The 19,514-nt window shown below is 35.4% G+C and overlaps 1 long non-coding RNA gene and 1 pseudogene across 2 annotated transcripts in view; one reads left to right on the top strand and one right to left on the bottom strand.

Moving 5' to 3' along the window:
- LOC101705213 (uncharacterized) overlaps nt 1–19,514 on the bottom strand; it is a 203,386-nt gene that overhangs the window by 32,834 nt on the left and 151,038 nt on the right. The window lies entirely within an intron of this gene.
- On the top strand, nt 13,795–14,701 carry LOC101704852 (acidic leucine-rich nuclear phosphoprotein 32 family member D-like; annotated as a pseudogene).

Here is a 19,514-nt window from a genome sequence, read left to right as displayed (position 1 = left end):
GAAACAATTTTGCATACAGATTAACAAGTTCTTTAGCAGGGCAACAGATATAAATTAAAACAAGATGAGACAGAAAAATCTAAATACACACTGTTTATTTAGGAATTTCAATTTGTTATCAAAACCTTCCCTCAAAGGTAATTCCAGAAAGAAATAAAACTAATCACATTAATTCTTTAAGAAGGCAGAGAGAAAGGGAAAACTTCTCAATTCATTTTATAAGGTTATCATCAGTCTGATAAGAAACCTTGATGAAGAAATTATAAAATTAGAGATTACAAAAAAGTAAATTTACAGTCCAATTTGCCTCATATACACAGACATAGAAAATTCATCGCAATGGTAACAAGTTAAATATAACAACACGTAAAAAGAATAACACAACACAACCAAGTATGATTTATCTTGTAAATGCCAACATTCAAATTTCAGTCAATGTAATCCATGATATTTGTTAACTAAAAATAACAATATGATCATCTTGACAAAGAAAAAGCATTTAACAAAATTCAGCACCTATTCATGATAAATATCCTCAGCGAACAGAGTAGAAAGGAGTTTCCCCAATCTGACAACATCTTCAAAAACCTTACAACTAACATCATATTTAATAGTGAAGGACTGAAAACTTTCTTCCTACATACAATCAAGAAAAAGACAAGAATCTTTGCTCTCAGCTATCCTATTGAATAATATACTGAAGGTTCTAAGCAAAAATAAAGGACAATGAAAAGATTTGAAAGGAAGAAAAAAATGTATTTACAGACTCGTCTTCATGTTTTTAAAATATCCTAAGAAATCTACAGGTCAAATAGTAGAATTAAGAATAAATTTACCAAGTTAAATATAAAATAACCAATTATCTTTCCACATACTAACAGTCAAAATTTGGCAATTAAAAATTTTAAAACAAATCACTGTCCAGTACTGTAGTATCACAACTATTAAAGATAATGAATAAATGTAACAATAAATAGTAGGACACAAAGTCAGTGTACTTCTATACACTAGTAATAGATATTTTTTAAAATTTTAAACTATTTAAAATATAATCTAAAAATATAAAATATTTAGGCACAAATTCAACAAAAGATGTGCAAGATAGTTTTACTGAAAACTAAAGACTACTACTGAAAAAATTGAAGAAGTTTTAAATAAATCAAGAGATCTATGTTTATAAACTAATTTCACATGAATAAGATATCACTTCCTAACTGTATCAGTGGAGTTATACCAACATTGATAACAATATTGGCGGGCTTTTTTTCAAAGATGTGACTAGACATTCAAAGAACCTGAAATAGCCACAACATCTTGAAAAAACAAAGTTGAGAGACTTACAGTATTTGATTCCAAGACATACAGGAATCAAAACTGTATGGTATTAGGCCAGGGATTTAGCTCAATGGTTCTCCCGCCTGCCTTGCAAGCGCAAGGACCCAAGTTCGATCCCCGGTACCAAAAAAAAAAAAAAGAAAAAACTGTATGGTATTGGTATAAGGAGGAAAGGCAAACTGATCAATTAAACAGAACAGAGAATTCAGAATAAGTCCTACACTTACACTTACATAACCAATTAATTTTTATGAAGGCACTTAAGCAATTTGATGGGAAAAAGTCAAGAAATTTATTTTAACAAATAGTGTTGTAACAACTGCACATCTATAGAGAAAAAAATCTAGACCTCAATCTGTACTTTGTATGATACACAGATATTTATCTAACATAGACCATAGACTTAAATGAAACAGTTAAATTTTAAAGCTTCAGACAAATTAAACAGCAATATCTCATTATGTGGATGTAGGGAAAGATTGTTTATATAGGACTCAAAAAATTATAAAATTATAAATTGTACTTCATCAAATTAAAAAGTTTTGATCACTAAAATACAGCATTAATGAAATAAATACACAAGAGAGAAAATATTTGCAAATTACATATTTGATAAAAGACTTTACAGAAAATATGAAAAACAATGCAATAATAAAAAGAAAAGCAACTTAAAATGGGCAAAATCTTAGACACATTACAAAATGTTCAAAAGCATTAATAGAAAAATACACACTACACTCCTGCTAGACTAGCTAACATCAATCCAAATATCAGGGAGGATGTGGAATTAGAACTTGATTCATTGTTGGCTGGAGCCTAAATGATATAACCCATTGGTAGATTGTTTGGCAGTTTCTTATTGAATTAAACAACTCTACTTAATAGCCTAGCAATTATACTCCTATGCATTTACTCACATGAAATGAAAATTTAGCCACAAAAGGACTTGTAAGGAGAATCTTCATAGTAACTCTCTTTTTAATAGTTCAAAACAGGAAACTGTCCAAATGGCCATCAACAGGAAAATGCATACCCACATTTTATTTTATTTTATTTTATTTTTTTATTGAAGAGGTATTGGACCCTGATAATCATGATGGCGTGGATCAATTCCATAATATTATGCTGAAAAAAAGATGGATACAAATGGGATACAAATGCCAAAGACTTCATGATCCCATTGATTTGAAGGTCTGAAAAGGAAATATGGTATAAAACTGATAATAACCAGAAAAAATGGTTGACCTGGGGTGAGGCTATGGGCAAGAAAGGGGGAAAGCGGCTGTTCTGGGTGATGATCAGAATCTATGGTGGCAGCTCCGAGAGTCCTGGTGACATAACAGAGCAGGGAATATCTTTCCTCAGTGGCTCTTCTTCAGAGTAAAGACTGATAAACTGGACCACATGATTGTAAAAGATCCCCTTTCAAAATACAGTTACCATAAATATACCTGGCATCCTCATAAACATTAGAAATACTGTATGAGTGCTGATATCGAAAGTTTTCTAGGTTGCGTTAAGTACAGGACAAACAACAAAACACAATGTATAGCATGATTTATTATTTTAGCAATATATTTAATGATATTGATAATGTATTCTATGTATAATACAGAAAATATATAATCATTATTTATATCATATATTCTTATGGTATAAATATATCATTTATTAATTTTTCAATTACTGCTTATATATTGACTCGTTATAATAAGTGCATTTTATCATATTTACTATCATGAATTTTAAAGATATATCTAGATAGATTTTCCCGAAAAAAATAACACAGCACTAAAATAGTTACTATCGGGCACTCGTGTACATGTAGGTATTGGACAAGTTATGGGGTTTTTACTTTCTAATTTTATGTCTTCATTTTGAAATTGTGAAGGACATACCCAGTGAAATCAGAGTAAAAGTGATAAAAAGATACCGTGCTAATCACTATTCTAAGCCTTTGCAGGCAATCAGTAGCTCTGGGGCGCAGACCTGTCAGATGTCCCTCTAAGGCACAGCAGGGAGCAAAGCCGATTCCTAGGGAAAGGCAGGTTCTCTGGAGGGCGATGCGGAATAGGGCTGAATTGCAAAGGGATGAGGACAGAATTCAAATGAGAGGAAGTAGGAGAGGATAAAAAACAGAATGTTCAGGAGAATCAGAGGTGAAGATTTCAAAGCACTTCCACTTTCATTCCTTAATTGATCCTTTGCGCACCCAGTCATGGAAGCAGGGTAACAGGGAGACTTAACATGCTACACTGTGGGCACTCAGCCTGCAACATCCAGGTCTTATCACTTTATTTTTTGGATTTTGGATATTCCATCAGGTTTGGCACTTGGGAATTTTAAGCTGATATTTCTTAAAGAATAAACTAGATTTCTGTCTAATTACAATGTGCTTGTCCTTTATTTTCATAAAGTAAAAAGTAAATCTAAAAGTAGAAAATAAATTACTTATTATCACTTTGGAAGACAATTTTTGATAAAATACAGAATTACTAGGTCAAAGTGTATGAATATGATACAGTTTTCTTTACAAGCATTGTGCTAATATATATTCCAATCAGCAATTTACCTACACTGAATAGAATGGATTAAAAACAATGGATTTGCCAGATGTGGTGGTGCACGTCTCTAATCCCAGCACTGAGGAGGCTGAAGCAGGAGGATTGCCAAGAGTTCAAGGCCAGCCTAAGCTACCCAATGAGTTCAAGCCTGAACTACATACAAAAACCCTCTCTCAAACAAAAACAAAAACAAAAAGTTTCACCTTTCCCTTTAATGACCAATGAACAAAATTCCAGCCCACCTCCTGAATGACAATCCAGTCCCTGACTTCTCCTCATTTCTATTGATATTTCCAAGATCCTTCTGGTTACTCTAAGTGCCCACAAGTTCACCCCAGTGCTGTAGATCACTGTGTCTCCCACTCAAGACTTCTGCTATAAGCTTTTCTGAATGTCATTATTGCCCATAAACCTATTTTTTTCTTTCCCATAAAACTATAGCTCACTCAATCTGCAATATTTCAAGCATGGATACAGGTTGGACCTTTAACTCCCTAAAGCAAAGCTAAAATAAATATAGCATAGCACTAACTTCACTAAAACCTGGGAAGCAATAAATGGCAAACAGAATATAGGTTGAGTAGCCTTTATCTAAAATGCTTGGGACAAGAAGTGTTTCAGGTTTATTAGCATATATAAAATGAGATATCTTAGAAGTAGGATTCAAGCCTGAACATGAAATGCATTTATGTTTCATATACACATAGCCTAAAGGTAATTTTGTGCAAAATTTTTACCATGATTGTGTTTCGACTCTGACCCATTTCATTAGGTCAACTGTGAAACTTGACATTTGTAGCCAGCCTCATTTTGGTATTTGAAAAGTTGAAAATTTTAGATCAGTTCAGATTTTGGCTCTTTAGATTAAGGATGCTCAATTCTGGACCCTACCATAGTGGATAGTTTACCTCCCACAAGGAGGAGGGTCATCCTGCCCATACTTTCATTTCAGATCCAATTGTTCTTTCTTGTGCTCAGCCAAAGAAAAATATTCTTAGAAAAATCTTTATAGAAATCCAATGTTTCCCTCAAATAAGACAAGTCTTCTATTCTATAATGTAATATAACATTCTCAAGCATCTTCATTCCAATTATGGTGATGTTTCCAAGAACTCTGGGTCCCTTTCCTGTCTTGATATAACAAATCCATCACTTCCAGAACACAGGGAGAGCCTGCAGGGCACAAACTCCAGCTGCCACCCCAGAAGGCAACACACTTAAGACTCACCAAAAGGTAATTCCTTTCACTGCCTACAAGTTTAAGAACCAGATTTTAACCAAGCCACAGGAAAACATTTCTAGCAATTTTATAGCAGTCATTTGTCCTATATAAAAAAATGAAAATAAGAGCTCATTTTTTGTTAGAATTCTCTTTGATGGAATTATTTGTTCTTGATGTACATTCTTCACCTCACCTCTGACTCTGCTATTCTTTTCATGTACATCCACACTTCCTTGAACCACATTCTGTGTAGTTATTTCAGCTTCCTGCTACTCATGGCCATCAGATTATAAAACTAGAAAGTCAGAGCCACTAGACAAAAGGAGGAAAATAACATGAAATTTAGGGGATGGCTCCATTCATCCTGTAAGGAGATTGCAATGGAATTGCTGCACTTTGTTGTGCTGGATCCCTGGAGGTATTGCTTTTGCCCAGTTACCATTTGCCTAATACTTCAAGGGCCCAGAATCATTTGAACTTTACAAGCAAGCTCAGCTCAGAATCCAGGGCCAACCTGAGCCACATGGCCCTATGTTGGCCTTGTGACAAGGTTTAATCTTTTCTCTGTTTTCTCTGGAATGTAGCTCTGTGACTTCTAAAATTCCAGAAACTAGGTCCCTTAAATGTTTACCGTTCTCCACTCATCATTTCAGTAATGTATATTGGTACCAACATACCAGGAACTATATGAGCGCTAGGATCTTAGCAGTGAACCATCTCAACACCATCCAACATTATCCTAGAAGTGAAAAGAGACTTGAAACAAATAGTTTTGAAAGAGTTAACAGGAGATGCTATGATTCTTGCCTTGGTTTCAAAGCTGGTACCTGTACAATCTCACTTCTCCGAGACTATAAAGCTATGTTACCTCTTGCAAGAACATTCTCTTACCTCTTCTGAACCCAGTGCCCATGGATGCTCATGCTCATTTCTAATCATTTTCTTCCATGTGAATCTGTCCAGTATCTAAGCAGATATAATTTAGAGAGAGGAAGTGACCAGATACAAGGGTCTATGCATAAACTAAAAATCGCACAGAAAGATCCCACTCTATGAGGAGAAGCAACCTAATATAGCTGGGTTTCTAAAGAGTGATTACTTATGTTATTTTTCTTATCCTTGCTGCTTTGTTATTAAACTCATCAAAATGAATATGCACTAACATAACTTGGGAAGAAACTTGGTCAGAGTTTAATCAAGCATCTTGTTTCTCTAATCCAAGAGCTGTACATGTCTAATAGAAATCCTTGCTTTTACATGAAGGTGACCATTGAAGCAGTCATCTGAAGCAGACACTTTAAAATAAAGCTCTTTGGTGTAGAATAGCATAAGGGAGCTACATAATTCATATGAAGAATTTGTAATTAATGGACCAACTTTCTGGTGAGTATCAGTATGAGAGGGATGGGGTATTTTTGATCTTATATTTTTAACACAGATTACAAAGGTCTGTATCATTCATCAAAACAAGGAACAGACACAAGCTTCCAAAGTATGGAAATTATTGACTTCACAGATTTTAAGAATTTTGGTTCTTCTATAAGCACAGAAAAGGAGAAATTAATTTGACAGAGCAAATTCAACAGAGTAAAATAAAGCCACAAATGATACCTTTGTCAGGTCAATGAAGCACTGCAATATAAAGTAGACCACTGGGCATAGAGTAGTCTCAAGTACTTATTTGGAAAGATTTGCTGATTTTATTCCTTTGTACACATAAACACCAGCAGTCTGAAATCAAATAAACATTTAGAACATAAAAGAGTATCAGTGAAATTTTATCTGCTCAAGGCTTCCGAAATGTCTATTTCCCAATATTATCAGAATAGCTCGTAATAATTGTCTTACTTTATTTACATTGATCAAAGCTTTACAAAAACAGTATGTATCTTGCTGTAATAGAGAATTCTGCTCTTTTCCATTCTACTATCATCAGCGATTCTGTCCTCACTTAGAGAGCTTCTACTTCCCTCTTAGTCTTGCCAACACTCACCTTTAGGCCACATGCTAGGAAGAACAGACTCCGAGTCCCATGAAAATGGCTCTGCCAGGTATTTTAACAATTGCTATCCCAGCGACTAGACTTAGGAGCTGACGTCTCTTTGATAATTGTCAGAAGGATTCACAATTTCCAGACTCTGGAATTCTGTACTAAGTAATTTCATGAAAGCTAAGAGATAAGTCAAAATCCAATGGATCAAGAGTAAATTAAGACTGAATGAACTCATCTAATTGTGATTATTTATTTTGTAATAAGGTTGGTGGAAGATTTAATCTTCTGTTTTCTGATAGCTACATGAAAAAGCCTTTTCTTTTCCTTCTTGCTCTATTTCCTTTTTTCTTTTTGTTATAATGGCTATAAAATACATAAAGCAAAAAAACATGACATTGTAGCCATTTTTAAGTGTACAATTCAGTGACATTTACATGCTGTGCAAACATTACTATATCTATTTCCAAAATGTTGTCATTAGTCTAAACAGATACTGTGCACCCATTAAGTCTCCCCTTCCCTAGCTTTTCCCCTCTCCTCCACTCACCTCTACTCTAGTTTTTCTCTCTATGAGTTTACCTAGTCTAGACATATCATATAAATGGAATCATATAATATCTGACTGTTTCTATTCACATAATGTAATATTTTCAAGGTTTATCCATGCTGTATTGTACGTATGAATTTTTCTCCTTCATAATATTCTCCTGGATATCTATATCTATATCTATATATCACATTTTGTGTATCCATTTATTCATTCATAGACACAGGTTATTTCCATTGTTTGGCTATTATGAATAATGCTGCAATGCATATTTGTATACAAGTATCTTTTTTAGATGCTGTTTCAATCCTTCAAGCTATATATCTAGGAATTACTGGGGCATCCTCTTGATCTGCATCTAATCTAATTTAGTAATTATGCTCTTATATCTTGTTCTGAATCCTCAAAATTCAGAAACAAGTATTTTTATTGTTTCTTTGAATGATAATATAGTTATTTGCATTCATTCAATAAGAAGTTACCATATTTTCCTTCAGAATATGAATGAAGAATTTAAATACATAAGCAAAGACACCATGGAGTGTCACCTTTTAGAGTAAGTCTCAATTGGTGACCATTAAATACTAAGGGTTTTACTTTGTGGCTGGAACAAATGGCTAGGACATAATCCAAGGAAACTGCTCTCATGTTTGTTTAGAGTTTTCAGGGTTTATCCCAGCCTTTGCACAGGACAACGGGTCATTTCCCAGAAGGTGAGGAATCTAAGGAGATTTAGGAACATTGTGAGAAGAACAATTCACATAAATTTCTTGGTACTGCTCAAAAAATCTGATGAAGGTGAATTTCTCAGGTTTGGTGTTAGCCTCACAATAGAAGGACAAATATAAGCAATGTTTTATTTGGTCTCTGGAGATAGAGATCATTGAAAACCCAATCCTACATTTCTTACAAATTCTTCAATGGAGCTTTTTTTCTAGCCTTCATAACTGTCTAACACCATAACTCTAGATGATCTTACTAGAGTTTACACATGGTAATTAATACTGACTGCTGCCTCTCTGAGGACAGCCAAAACTCAATGACAAGCCTGTCCTGGACAAGAATCATCCCTGGAGATCACTGATGAACATAAGGAGGGACTATTAAGAAAAAATCTTCAGAACTTGGAAATAGATGAAATGATGGCTTATATTCTTAGCCTTTTCTACAGCATCAACTAATAGAACTGTCCAAAGATTTCCTGATTCTCTAAAAGTGTTTACTCATTTACTATTATAAACCTCTTAGGATACACTTCAATACGTACAAAAGTATTGACTATGCAAATAATTTTTATTCCATAGCAATATAAATGAATTTTTCACTGTAAACAAACAAATGGTTTCTGTCTGGTAGAGATATCCTCTCTGCATCAGAGTTACTTTGCCTGTAACTGTGATATTAACCATTTCTTATGCATGAAATAGCTTTATATGAGACACAGCATTTTTTCCAGTGAATATAAACACTTCAGCTTCTCCTATCTTTTTAGAGCCAGATCCCCATCATGTTGGTTTCTTCATTCATGAGTTACATAAATCTTTCCATGTGCTCACTTGAAAAAATAAAAGGAAGGAAAAGCTACAAAAGAATGACAAATTACACTGCTTGCACCCTTTCATGAAAAAACAGAAAGTCTAGATTATACTGGAGTAATATCTTTAATGTGCTCACAGAAATAACTGTCAACTAAAAGTTACACTTAGTTCATATATCGTTCCTGCCCTAGATAAAAATAAAGACATTCTCAGATCCAGATAAAGAAGGCTAATGACCTCCTTAAAAGAATTATTAAAGGAAATAGTTCCATAAAAAGAAAAGTAAACTAAGTAAGAAAAGATAAGATTTTTTTTTTAAAAAAAAAAGGAATGGTGAAATTAAAGTTATATAGAAAGCAATGACTTGAAAGGAGAAATTCAAAGAGAGATTGATGCATAGGAAAGCCTTTTTTCCTTTAGCAAAATGAACAATTAATACTAGTAAGTGTGGATTTTTTTGCAAAATCTGTAGTTACCTATGTATGTTTAAAATTTAAACTCACCAAAATATTGGAGATATAATTTATAGCTTTCAAACCAGCATTAGGAAAAATAAAGAGATTTAAAAGTCTCTGTATATCCCATGGAGGTGAGGAAGAAAGAAAAAGGAGACCAAGAAAAAATAATAATAAACCAGACAGGCTAAATTAGATTGTTGGAAATGAATATAAAGGTATCAGTAATCCTAAAAATTGTTAATAAACTCATCTATTAAAATAAAGATTATTGGGCAGATTTTAATTCAATTATATCATAGTTTCAAGAGACACTGAAACAAAATCTCACAGAAAGATTTAGAATAAAGTCGGAAAAACTATACTCCAGGCAAATACAGAAAACAATAAAAAGCCAATATAGAAAATTATTATCAGGCAAAATAGGATCTAAGACAAAATAATAGAAAGAGAGAGCTATACTACATAATAACAAATGGAAATTATCCAGCAATAAATTATGAAAATCATAAAACTGCATGCACTACACATACAGTTTCAAAATATATAAAGGCAAAGATTGACAAGATTGCAATGCAAAATTGATATACTTCTGTCAAATATAAGGCTAAATATTTGAATGACAAAATGAACAAGTTTAATCTAAGGGCAAAGATAAAATATTTATGAAAAATATTTTAACTACAAGATCGTAAAGAGTATTATGATAAATGACAGCTGATACTGCACAGACTACATTCTCTAATAATGCAATTTAATTGATATCAAATGATAAAGAAATAATTATAGATGATTAAATCTATCTTGATCTCTTTTACCTCTATGAATTATGAAATAAATAATAAGTTAAAGACAGTAGTCACAATAAAATAACATACACAGAACAAATCATTGCTAAAACTACTATAATACCAAAGCTTATGAAATAGAGCCAAAATGTGACTTCATTAGAAAAATGTATGGCCTGGGTATGTCTTTAATAAAATATTGAAAATAAATGTACTAAGGACTCAGTCATAAATCCATTAGAAAATTACCAAATTCAATGTTAACAAGCAGTAAAAGAATAGGTAAGAACTAAAATTAGTAAGATTGATTGGAAAATGTAGAGACCATTTCCAAGACAAGTATGTTTTTGTTTTTGTTTTTTTGTTCTTTGATAACAGGGATCAAACTCGGGACCTTGCGCTTGCAAGCCAGGCGGTGGCACCACTGAGCTAAATCCCCGGCCCCAAGACAAGTATTTTTAATAAACTTATTGCATAGTACCAAAAGTGTGGAAACACAGATTGGTATGGTCTGAATGTTTCCACCAAACTTCATGTTTTGGAACTTGAACCTCACTGTTCAAGGTGGGATTTTCAAGAGCTGAGTAAGTGATTAGGTCTGCTCATTCATGCCACTCTCACAGGAGTGAGCTTCTCATCAAATAAGCTTGGATCCCTCTTGCTTTCCCTCTTTTGCCCTCTTTTGGCCCCTTTGCCATGGGATTCCTTCTGCCATATTATGATAGAGCAAGAAGGCTTTTGTCAGATACAGCACCTCTATATTAGATTTCCTAGCCTTCAGAACTGTAAGGAAGTAAATTTCTGTTCTTCATAAATTACTAAGGCTCAAGTGTTTTGTTACAGCAGTCTAAATTAACTAAGAGAATATAGAAATAACAATTTTAGGAAAAAAGAAAAGGCTATAACTATAAATATATTTGAGATTTTAAAAGTTTAAGAGAACATTGTCAACAATGGCAATAAATTGAAAACAGTAAAAAATAAGTACAATTTTCTAAGAAAATGTGAATCATAAAATTTGCTCTATGACAGTGGTGGTTTTTAAGCCATTATATAAAATTACATTTGGTTCTTCTCACATGCACAGATATAAAATTCAGATCAATGAACAAATAAATATTCAATTAACAAATAATTTTGTATAATACATAAAAATTTCAAACCATAGAAAATATGACAAATTTTTCTAGATATAAAAACATGACAAGAAAAGTTCAAAATGAAAATTATAGCTTAATATCATAAAAGTAGATGGACAAAATCATAACATATTAGGAACTGTAACCCATTAATAGTAAAAAGAATTTTTTAGTCAATAAAATATTTAAAAAAAAGAAAAGCCAGCATGACCAAGTAGAATTATTCTCAGATATGCAAGGATAATTTGTTTTTAGTAAAATTTTGACACAATGGTATGAGGTATGATCAAAATATATGGTGAATGTTTAATTTTTTTCTAAAAATACAGAAAAAGATACATTGCCATTAATCCCTCTCAAAATATTCCCTCTCACTTTAAACATATTAATACTCCTTGCCACTGTCTGATACAATTTTGGAAGTCCTCTTCTGTTGAGTATCTTTATGAGGTGTGGTCAAAATTCAATGAATGCTCTTGGCCAGTGCCATTCAATGGAAAATCAGTCTTGTAAAAACATTTGTCCTCATCTGCTTTATTCACCAGAACCGCCATCATGTGACTTCTGGATTCTCCACAAAGTCAAAGTGACTATGAAAGTTAAATGTCTTGAATTGATTCAGGACAATGTAGCCAGCCACCACAAGGCAACTGAGACATTCAAGAAAGCAGACTTCCAGAACTGCTCCAGAAAGTGGCAAGAATGATGGGATACATATGTTTAAAGCAAGGGGGAGTATATTGAAGGAGATTAATGATGATGTGTCTTTTATTGCAATAAAGTTTTAAAAATTTAATTATTCACCACATATTTTGATCTGTCTCATATATTAAAGAAGTAAAACTCTACTACCATCTCAATAAATAAAAAGTAGAATTTAATCAAGTTCAACAGTATACTTTTTGGAGATGGGGAAACATATCAAGGGAAGGAGATCAAAAAGTATCAAGATGTGACAAACACATACCAATGTTCCAAAATGAATGTAAATATTATATATCACTAACATATGTGAGTAAAAAATAAAGAAATATTCTTAGCATGCTAAAAGTAAAAGGTAGCTTTTTGAAAAGTGTCAGAATTTCTATCAAAAAACTACAGCAACTTTCCCATACTGATTATATTTTGAAAACATTCTCTGATGTTCCTATTTTATTGTACACAGTACTAGAAGCTTATTATTGAGAAAACAATTCTAAACAAAAAATAAATTAAACATATAAGAACTGGTAAAGATAAACTGTAGAGTCTATTACTTATAAATAATAAAATTATTTACATAAAAACCCTAGAAAATTTGTAAAACATCATTAGAATAAAAAAAAAGTTCATTAAAATTGCTAAATTAAAGACCATGGTATAAAAGCAATTTTTCTCTGTCATAGAATAAAATATTAATTTAATGCAAAAATTAAAAACAAACAAAATCTACTCCATAGATAACTTGTTCTTTCTGCCTAGAAATCTACAGGCTTTTATACTTTATGATCTACTTTCATGAATTTTGTCAAGATGTGCTTGGATGTCTGTTTTTCTCTTCAATCCTTCTTGGAACTGTAAGCTTTTTCAATCCCAAGTATGTCTCTCTCTAGCTTAATGATATTTTCTTTTAATATTTGTTTAGTTATATGGAATAGCTAATATTTACACATTAAATCTCCTGTATCTGTCCCAATCCCTTTTCCCTCATGATTTCTGTCTCTTTGTAGCTTCCTTTGAAGTTAGAATAATTAAGACAGTGTGATATTAAATGCAGCGATAGAATCATAGATAATTATAATAATATGGAAAGGCAAGTAATAAACTCAAATCTATTGGGAACATTGACAGTGGCATTGATCTGTCAGTGGTTGAGATGAAACATTTTTAACTCTATGTCAATTTTAGCGAAAACTGAAACAGAAATTAATCCTGTCTAATATTTAATATGCAAACCGCCACTGGCATCTTCAGTAGGCAGAGGTCACTTACAATGAGACTATCACTACGCAGATGAGTAGTTTTCATCTACCACATAGACATCCTGCAAAGTGCTCCACATTAAGTTTGCAGAGGTAGCAGCATGTACAAAGAACATTCACCACATCATTTATAGGTAGACTAGGATCAGGTTAGTGTACGCCGCAGGTGCTGGGGGCTCGAGAACCGAGCGGAGCTGGTTGAGCCTTCAAAGTCCTAAAACGCGTGGTCATGGGTTAAATTCCGCTGGCACAGGAGCCTCTGCAGAGAGAGAGCTCGAGAGATGGAAATGGACAAACGGATTCATTTAGAGCTGCGGAACAGGACGCCCTCTGATGTGAAAGAACTCATTCTGGACAGCTGTCGGTCGAATGATGGCAAAATTGAAGGCCTTTGAAGAACTGGAATTCTTAAGTACAATCAACGTTGGGCTCACCTCAGTTGCGAACTTAGCAAAGTTAAACAAACTCAAGAAGCTTGAACTAAGCGATAACAGAATCTCAAGGGGCCTGGAAGTATTGGCAGAAAAGTGTCGGAACCTTACGCATCTAAATTTAAGTGGCAACAAAATTAAAGACCTCAGCACAATAGAGCCCCTGAAGAAGTTAGAGAACCTCAAGAGTTTAGACCTTTTCAACTGTGAGGTGACCAACCTGAACGACTACCGAGAAAACGTGTTCAAGCTCCTCCCGCAGCTCACGTACCTCGACGACTACGACCCGGACGACAAGGAGGCCCCTGACTCCGACGCTGAGGGCTATGTGGAGGGCCTGGATGATGACGAGGAGGATGAGGACGGGGAAGAATATGACAAAGACACACAGGTAGTGGAAGATGAGGAGGATAAAGATGAGGAGGAGGCAGGGGAAGAGGAGGACGTGAGTGGAGAGGAGGAGGAGTATGAAGAAGGTCACAACGACGGGGAAGTCGATGATGAGGAAGATGAAGAAGATGCTGGTGAGGAAGAACAGGGTCAGAAGCGAAAACGAGAACCCGAAGATGAGGGACAAGACGATGATTAAGTGGAATCACCTATTTTGAAAAAAATCCCTATCGTGATTTGACTGTTTTTACCCATATCCCGTCCCCCCTCCAAATCCTGCCCCCCGAAACTTATTTTTTTCTGATTGTAACGTTGCTGTGGGAACGAGAGGGGAAAAGTGTGCTGGGGGTTGCGGGGGGGGGGGGCGTGGAGTAAAATACTATCTTTACTGCCACTCTCCCCACCCCCTTTTCTTTGTGTCTGATTTTTGTCCCTGTAAATGCAAAATAGCTGAGTACACGGCAAGTGAGCATTTGTCCTTCGCTCTCAAAGAGGATGGCTTGCGGGTCTCTTGTATTTCCTGGTATGTCCCAAGTCCCCCGGAAGTGGCTGGAAGGCCAGGGCCGGCCTCAGTCTGGTTACTCAAAGCCCAGGAGGGGCTGGGCACCAGCCCCTTTAACTCTTGCTTTGATTCACATGATTTCTGCTTCTCTCGGCCTGCTAGAGGCATCCGACGCCCTGGTTTGTAAATAGCGACCTAAAGGTGTGTTTTGGCACCGCTCTGGGGATGTTCCCCGTCTCTCAACCCTTTCCCCTTCGCGGATGGTGGTGGGCTTCGCTCTACAGAGAGGATTCCGATGTTACTCTTGGGAGCTGAAAACGGCAGGCTCATGAGTTACAAGTAAAAGGGGTTTGCGAATGATAATTAAAAGAAACCCTCAAACTTCAACCTCTTTAATAAAAAAACTATCCTATCTTGTTCTGTAAAATATTAGATGCTTTGTTTTACAAAAATGACAGAAGAATTCTTCTACGTGTACTCTTGGGCTTAGAACATTTTTACAAACCTAAGCACAGGGGAGATGTCGCTGCGTGTCGGCTGGGGTTTTTTTTTCAAAAACCCGAGCACGTAAAAACTAACGCAGAATTGTATTTTCTTACCTATTGGAGATCTGAAATGACTGCAAATTCCTAGTGAATGTACAGGTTTGCATTTGTGTCCCTCTCCTGGATCGCTTTAGAAGTGATGTGTTATTTCCCAATCCATGTTTCATCTGTATGAAAGATCATCGCCGGTTTTTCTCCTGCACCTCAGAAAAGCCAAACTTTGAGTTTTATGTCTGTCATTGATAAATTTCAATAAATCTTTTTATACAAAAAAAATTTTTTTTAATTTATTTATAGGTAGACTATTGCAGAGATGTTGAAGCCAGAAATGCATGAGGTGTTACAGAGTGTTATCAGTGCTGTTAATGTTATTAAAATAAAACTTTTAAATACAATACAGTATTTAGACAAAGTTTATTGTAAATGTATATAGAATTTACAATATTTCACTACAAATTACAGGAAAGATGGTGAAAACCATAGCTCTACAGAGAGTCATTGTTTAGCTGTGGCAAGTTACTTAAAATAATTGTCAAATTTGCAGATGAGCTACCCATTTGCTTTTACTAAATGATGTGTTCTCTATTTACTGACTTCTCTGATGAAAATCAGCTCTAAGTAGTTTGTTACTAACAAAAAAAAATACAAAAGCAAAAATTACATGTACTCTGTCCCTTAAGAAGCAAGATCACTTTTTTACAGTGGTTGGAAAAAATTGCATTTCAAAACTCAGGGTATGGATTAAATATTTTGAAAACAGATATACAGAGATGTTTCATTGTGTAATTTTATGATGACAACAACAATGAAAGCACATATCCCGTAAAAGTTATTATAACTATAAATTTAAAACTGTACAAAAATAATTTTCTATCCTGAATAACAATTATACACATTAAACATTTCCCTATTACTTAGAGTTCTCCATCCATGCATCAGGGTCAGTAACCTTATCTGACAACAGCTGTATCACCTTATATTTTTCTATCTCTTCCTTACACACACTGAGAAAAGTCATATCTAAGACTGTCACTTGGATATGGGAAGAAGTATGACAATTTATTCCTCTATCCACATGTTCTCATCCAGCTTAAAGGAGAAATCGCTCCCTTGGCTCTGTCCCCAGAGAGCACCTCCCAGTGCAGTGCTGCTTTGAATTTTTTGCCATTGTTCCTAAGATGAGGATCTCCTGCATCTCAGGCAGAAACCCCTTGAGCATTTGAGATGATCACCTGTGAAGGAATTACTAAATTCCTAGCCAAATCTGCAGATATCTTGATCTTAGACTTCCAACCTCCAGAACTCTGATTGCCTAACCCACTTGGTCTGTGATCCGTGATGATGGTAGACTGAGCAAATTGACACATTGAGTTAATGCACAAATTAGTGGCACTGAAAGAATTTGTATGTGGGTTTACTGTGTGTCTATAATGTTCAAGAAGTAATGAAAAATAGTACAGGTACCTTCCTGTTGGCAATAGGTACTTTCAAAACCATCCATTTGACTTTCAAAAGTAGAATCAATAGGAATTCCAAAAATGTCAGGTGGGTACAGTTGAAATGAATTCCCTTGACAGAAGTTTGGGACAGGATTGTTAAGCAGGTGGGTTGGTGAGCTCTTAGAAGATAGAATCATAGTTTTACTGAAGAAAAAGGTAGGCTCACTCAGACTAAGTCAAGCTGAGCAAACTTCCTTTCCTATATGGATAGGTGGAAAGGTCACAGTCACACTGTATCTCGATTTTGGCAGGATATTTTGGAAAAGCCTATTGGTCATGATACTTCAGGAAAAGGTAGAGAAATGTGGGCTGAATATGACTGGTCTTTGAGTGGATTTGGGGCTAACTGGAATTCATGACCCTAACTTGTTAATCAAGGAAGCATTATAAACATGAAGGTTAAGACCCTCAATTAGTTAAAACTCTAACTGCATACATACAAATGCAGAAATTATGCAATACTAAGACTGCTTATTGTCTCCTGATAACTATTTCCTCTTTATTCAGGTAATAGAATTTTTAGTTAAATAGATGAACATACAGTAAAAACAAAAACAAAACAAAACACCAGACTGCTTTTTGCAGCACTCTTTGCAAGCCAGTATAGCTATGTGAAGAGGTTCTAATAGAACAAGGGCAGATATCATGTGTTCTGGATATCATATCTTTAAAATCAAAGGGTGCTCCCTTTACCTTTTGCTTCTTATTGACTAGAATGTGAGTGCGGTTGTGAGCCAACTTGGCCTAAGGGAGGATGGAGAAACAAGAAAACACTTGAATTTCAGGCCTGGTGGAGCCTTTCTACCAGTCCTACACTGCTTATGCCCAGAAAAGTTACAAAAGAGAAATTAACTTCTATCTTGCTTAAGCCATGGTTATGTCGAATCGCTGTCTGAGCATCTGGACCTGTCTCCTAAGTAACTGAGCATGTTTGCCTGATTGGCAGAGCACATTCAATGGGAAGGATGACCAACTTAGCATCAATGAGGAGGCAAGAAAAATTGTAATAGGCTGGAAGGAAGAGCCTGAGATCATGAGATGGAGTTTAGCAGCCTTCCATTATGTTAAAATAATCAATTGCATATTATAGTGTAGGAAGATTCACTATAAAAGAAGTTCATGTGCTTAAAAAAAATTGTTTCACTGACCTCCAAGCTCAATGTGAGTTCTGTCATAGACTGCAGGAAGGGAATGTGATTTCCCCATTAAGGGTGTTAAGAGCCCTACTTGTCCCATTCTGATCATAGCACAGAGGAAAATAGCCAGAGGGTGGCCAGGATGCAAAGTGAAATGAAAATGGCAGAGCCCCCTCACAGATTACAGCGAATGCACACAAAGGAGACCAGTGTATTTTTTCCCATACAGTCTTCCAACACATGAGGCTGGATATCTCCCTTTATTGCCAAATGATATCTCATCCAAGCACTATAGCTTTAGAGTTTCTTTCACTTGTAATAATAGTCTCATTTTGATTACTCCAAACAACTTTTAAGTATCAAATATTTCAGTCTTGATGAAGGAAAGTTGTGAGGAGACTTTTCATCATACACCTTTGATTTTGAACCACATGAATGTACCATTGACAAAAGTAAATAAATAAAAATTTAACTTCCAGTGTAAAAATGAGGCATTTAATATCACATCCAATTCAAAGTTTCTCAGGTGGGTTTAAAGCTTGAAGCAGCAGGAAGAGATGTGATCTGTTCTAGCACTGTCTCTCTCAGCTATTCCCATCCTTTTCTCCCACTCTGTGTCCTCAGGCAGGACAGGGCAGAAGTAAGGGCAGAGAAGTTATTATGAAAGTCTCCATTTGCTGACTCTGTGTGTGCTCTCTCTTGGTTTGTGCCAGTTGGCTGTTCTGTTGTGTCTGGCAGGAGTCCCATTGCTGGTCCAGGCAAAGTGATTTAAGGACTCTCACGGCTCAGTCACAGACACCTCCTGAATTTTTGTCAGCTTCCTTCATCCCCCAGTCCCTGCAATGCAGGCCAAAGACTCCAAGGGGATAGCTGGTCCCAACTCCCTTCTGCAGACCAGTCCCAGGACACAGTCCCTGGGAGTGCAGGCTCCTCTCTCTGCCAGCCTTCCTCTGTGGACCCTGCCAGCCAACTCCAGCCACCTCAAGGCTTCTGCCTCCCAGCATAATATAGTATGTTCCCCCTTTTCCAGAGAAATACACTCTGCACATTGCAAAAAGCACATCTTTGTCCAACCTGTAATTTTATTTCCTTCACTTCTCTGCAGATATGGTTCTGGATTCAAATTTAGAGCTAACAATTACCTTTACCTGGATGAGATTAGAACTCAGAGCCAGGTACAGACTTTTTCCAGGCTGTTACTGCTAATAAGGTCCTGGCTTCATCTCTAGTTCCTGTTTTCTTGGCAGTGCCTCAGGTTCTTCTTTGCCTGGAAGTCATTCCTAGATTTCAGATTGGCCTATTTTCTACTTCCCACCTGAAGAGGCACAAAACTTCCCAAACCAGCAAGCCCTGCCTCCTTGCTGACTAACAATCTTTCCTTCTGCTTCTCTATCTCTCTTCACATTTTAATAAGTAACAACAAGAAGCCATAAGGAACCACTAAACTCTGAATTCTTTACTGTAGATCA

The sequence above is a fragment of the Heterocephalus glaber genome, unplaced genomic scaffold, assembly GCF_053883595.1.
Source record: "Heterocephalus glaber isolate CG9 unplaced genomic scaffold, H.glaber_assembly_v1.0 deba00001593, whole genome shotgun sequence".
NCBI lineage: Eukaryota > Metazoa > Chordata > Mammalia > Rodentia > Bathyergidae > Heterocephalus > Heterocephalus glaber.
The sequence above is the reverse complement of the archived record's forward strand: the minus strand, read 5'-3'. Positions and strand labels throughout refer to the sequence as shown.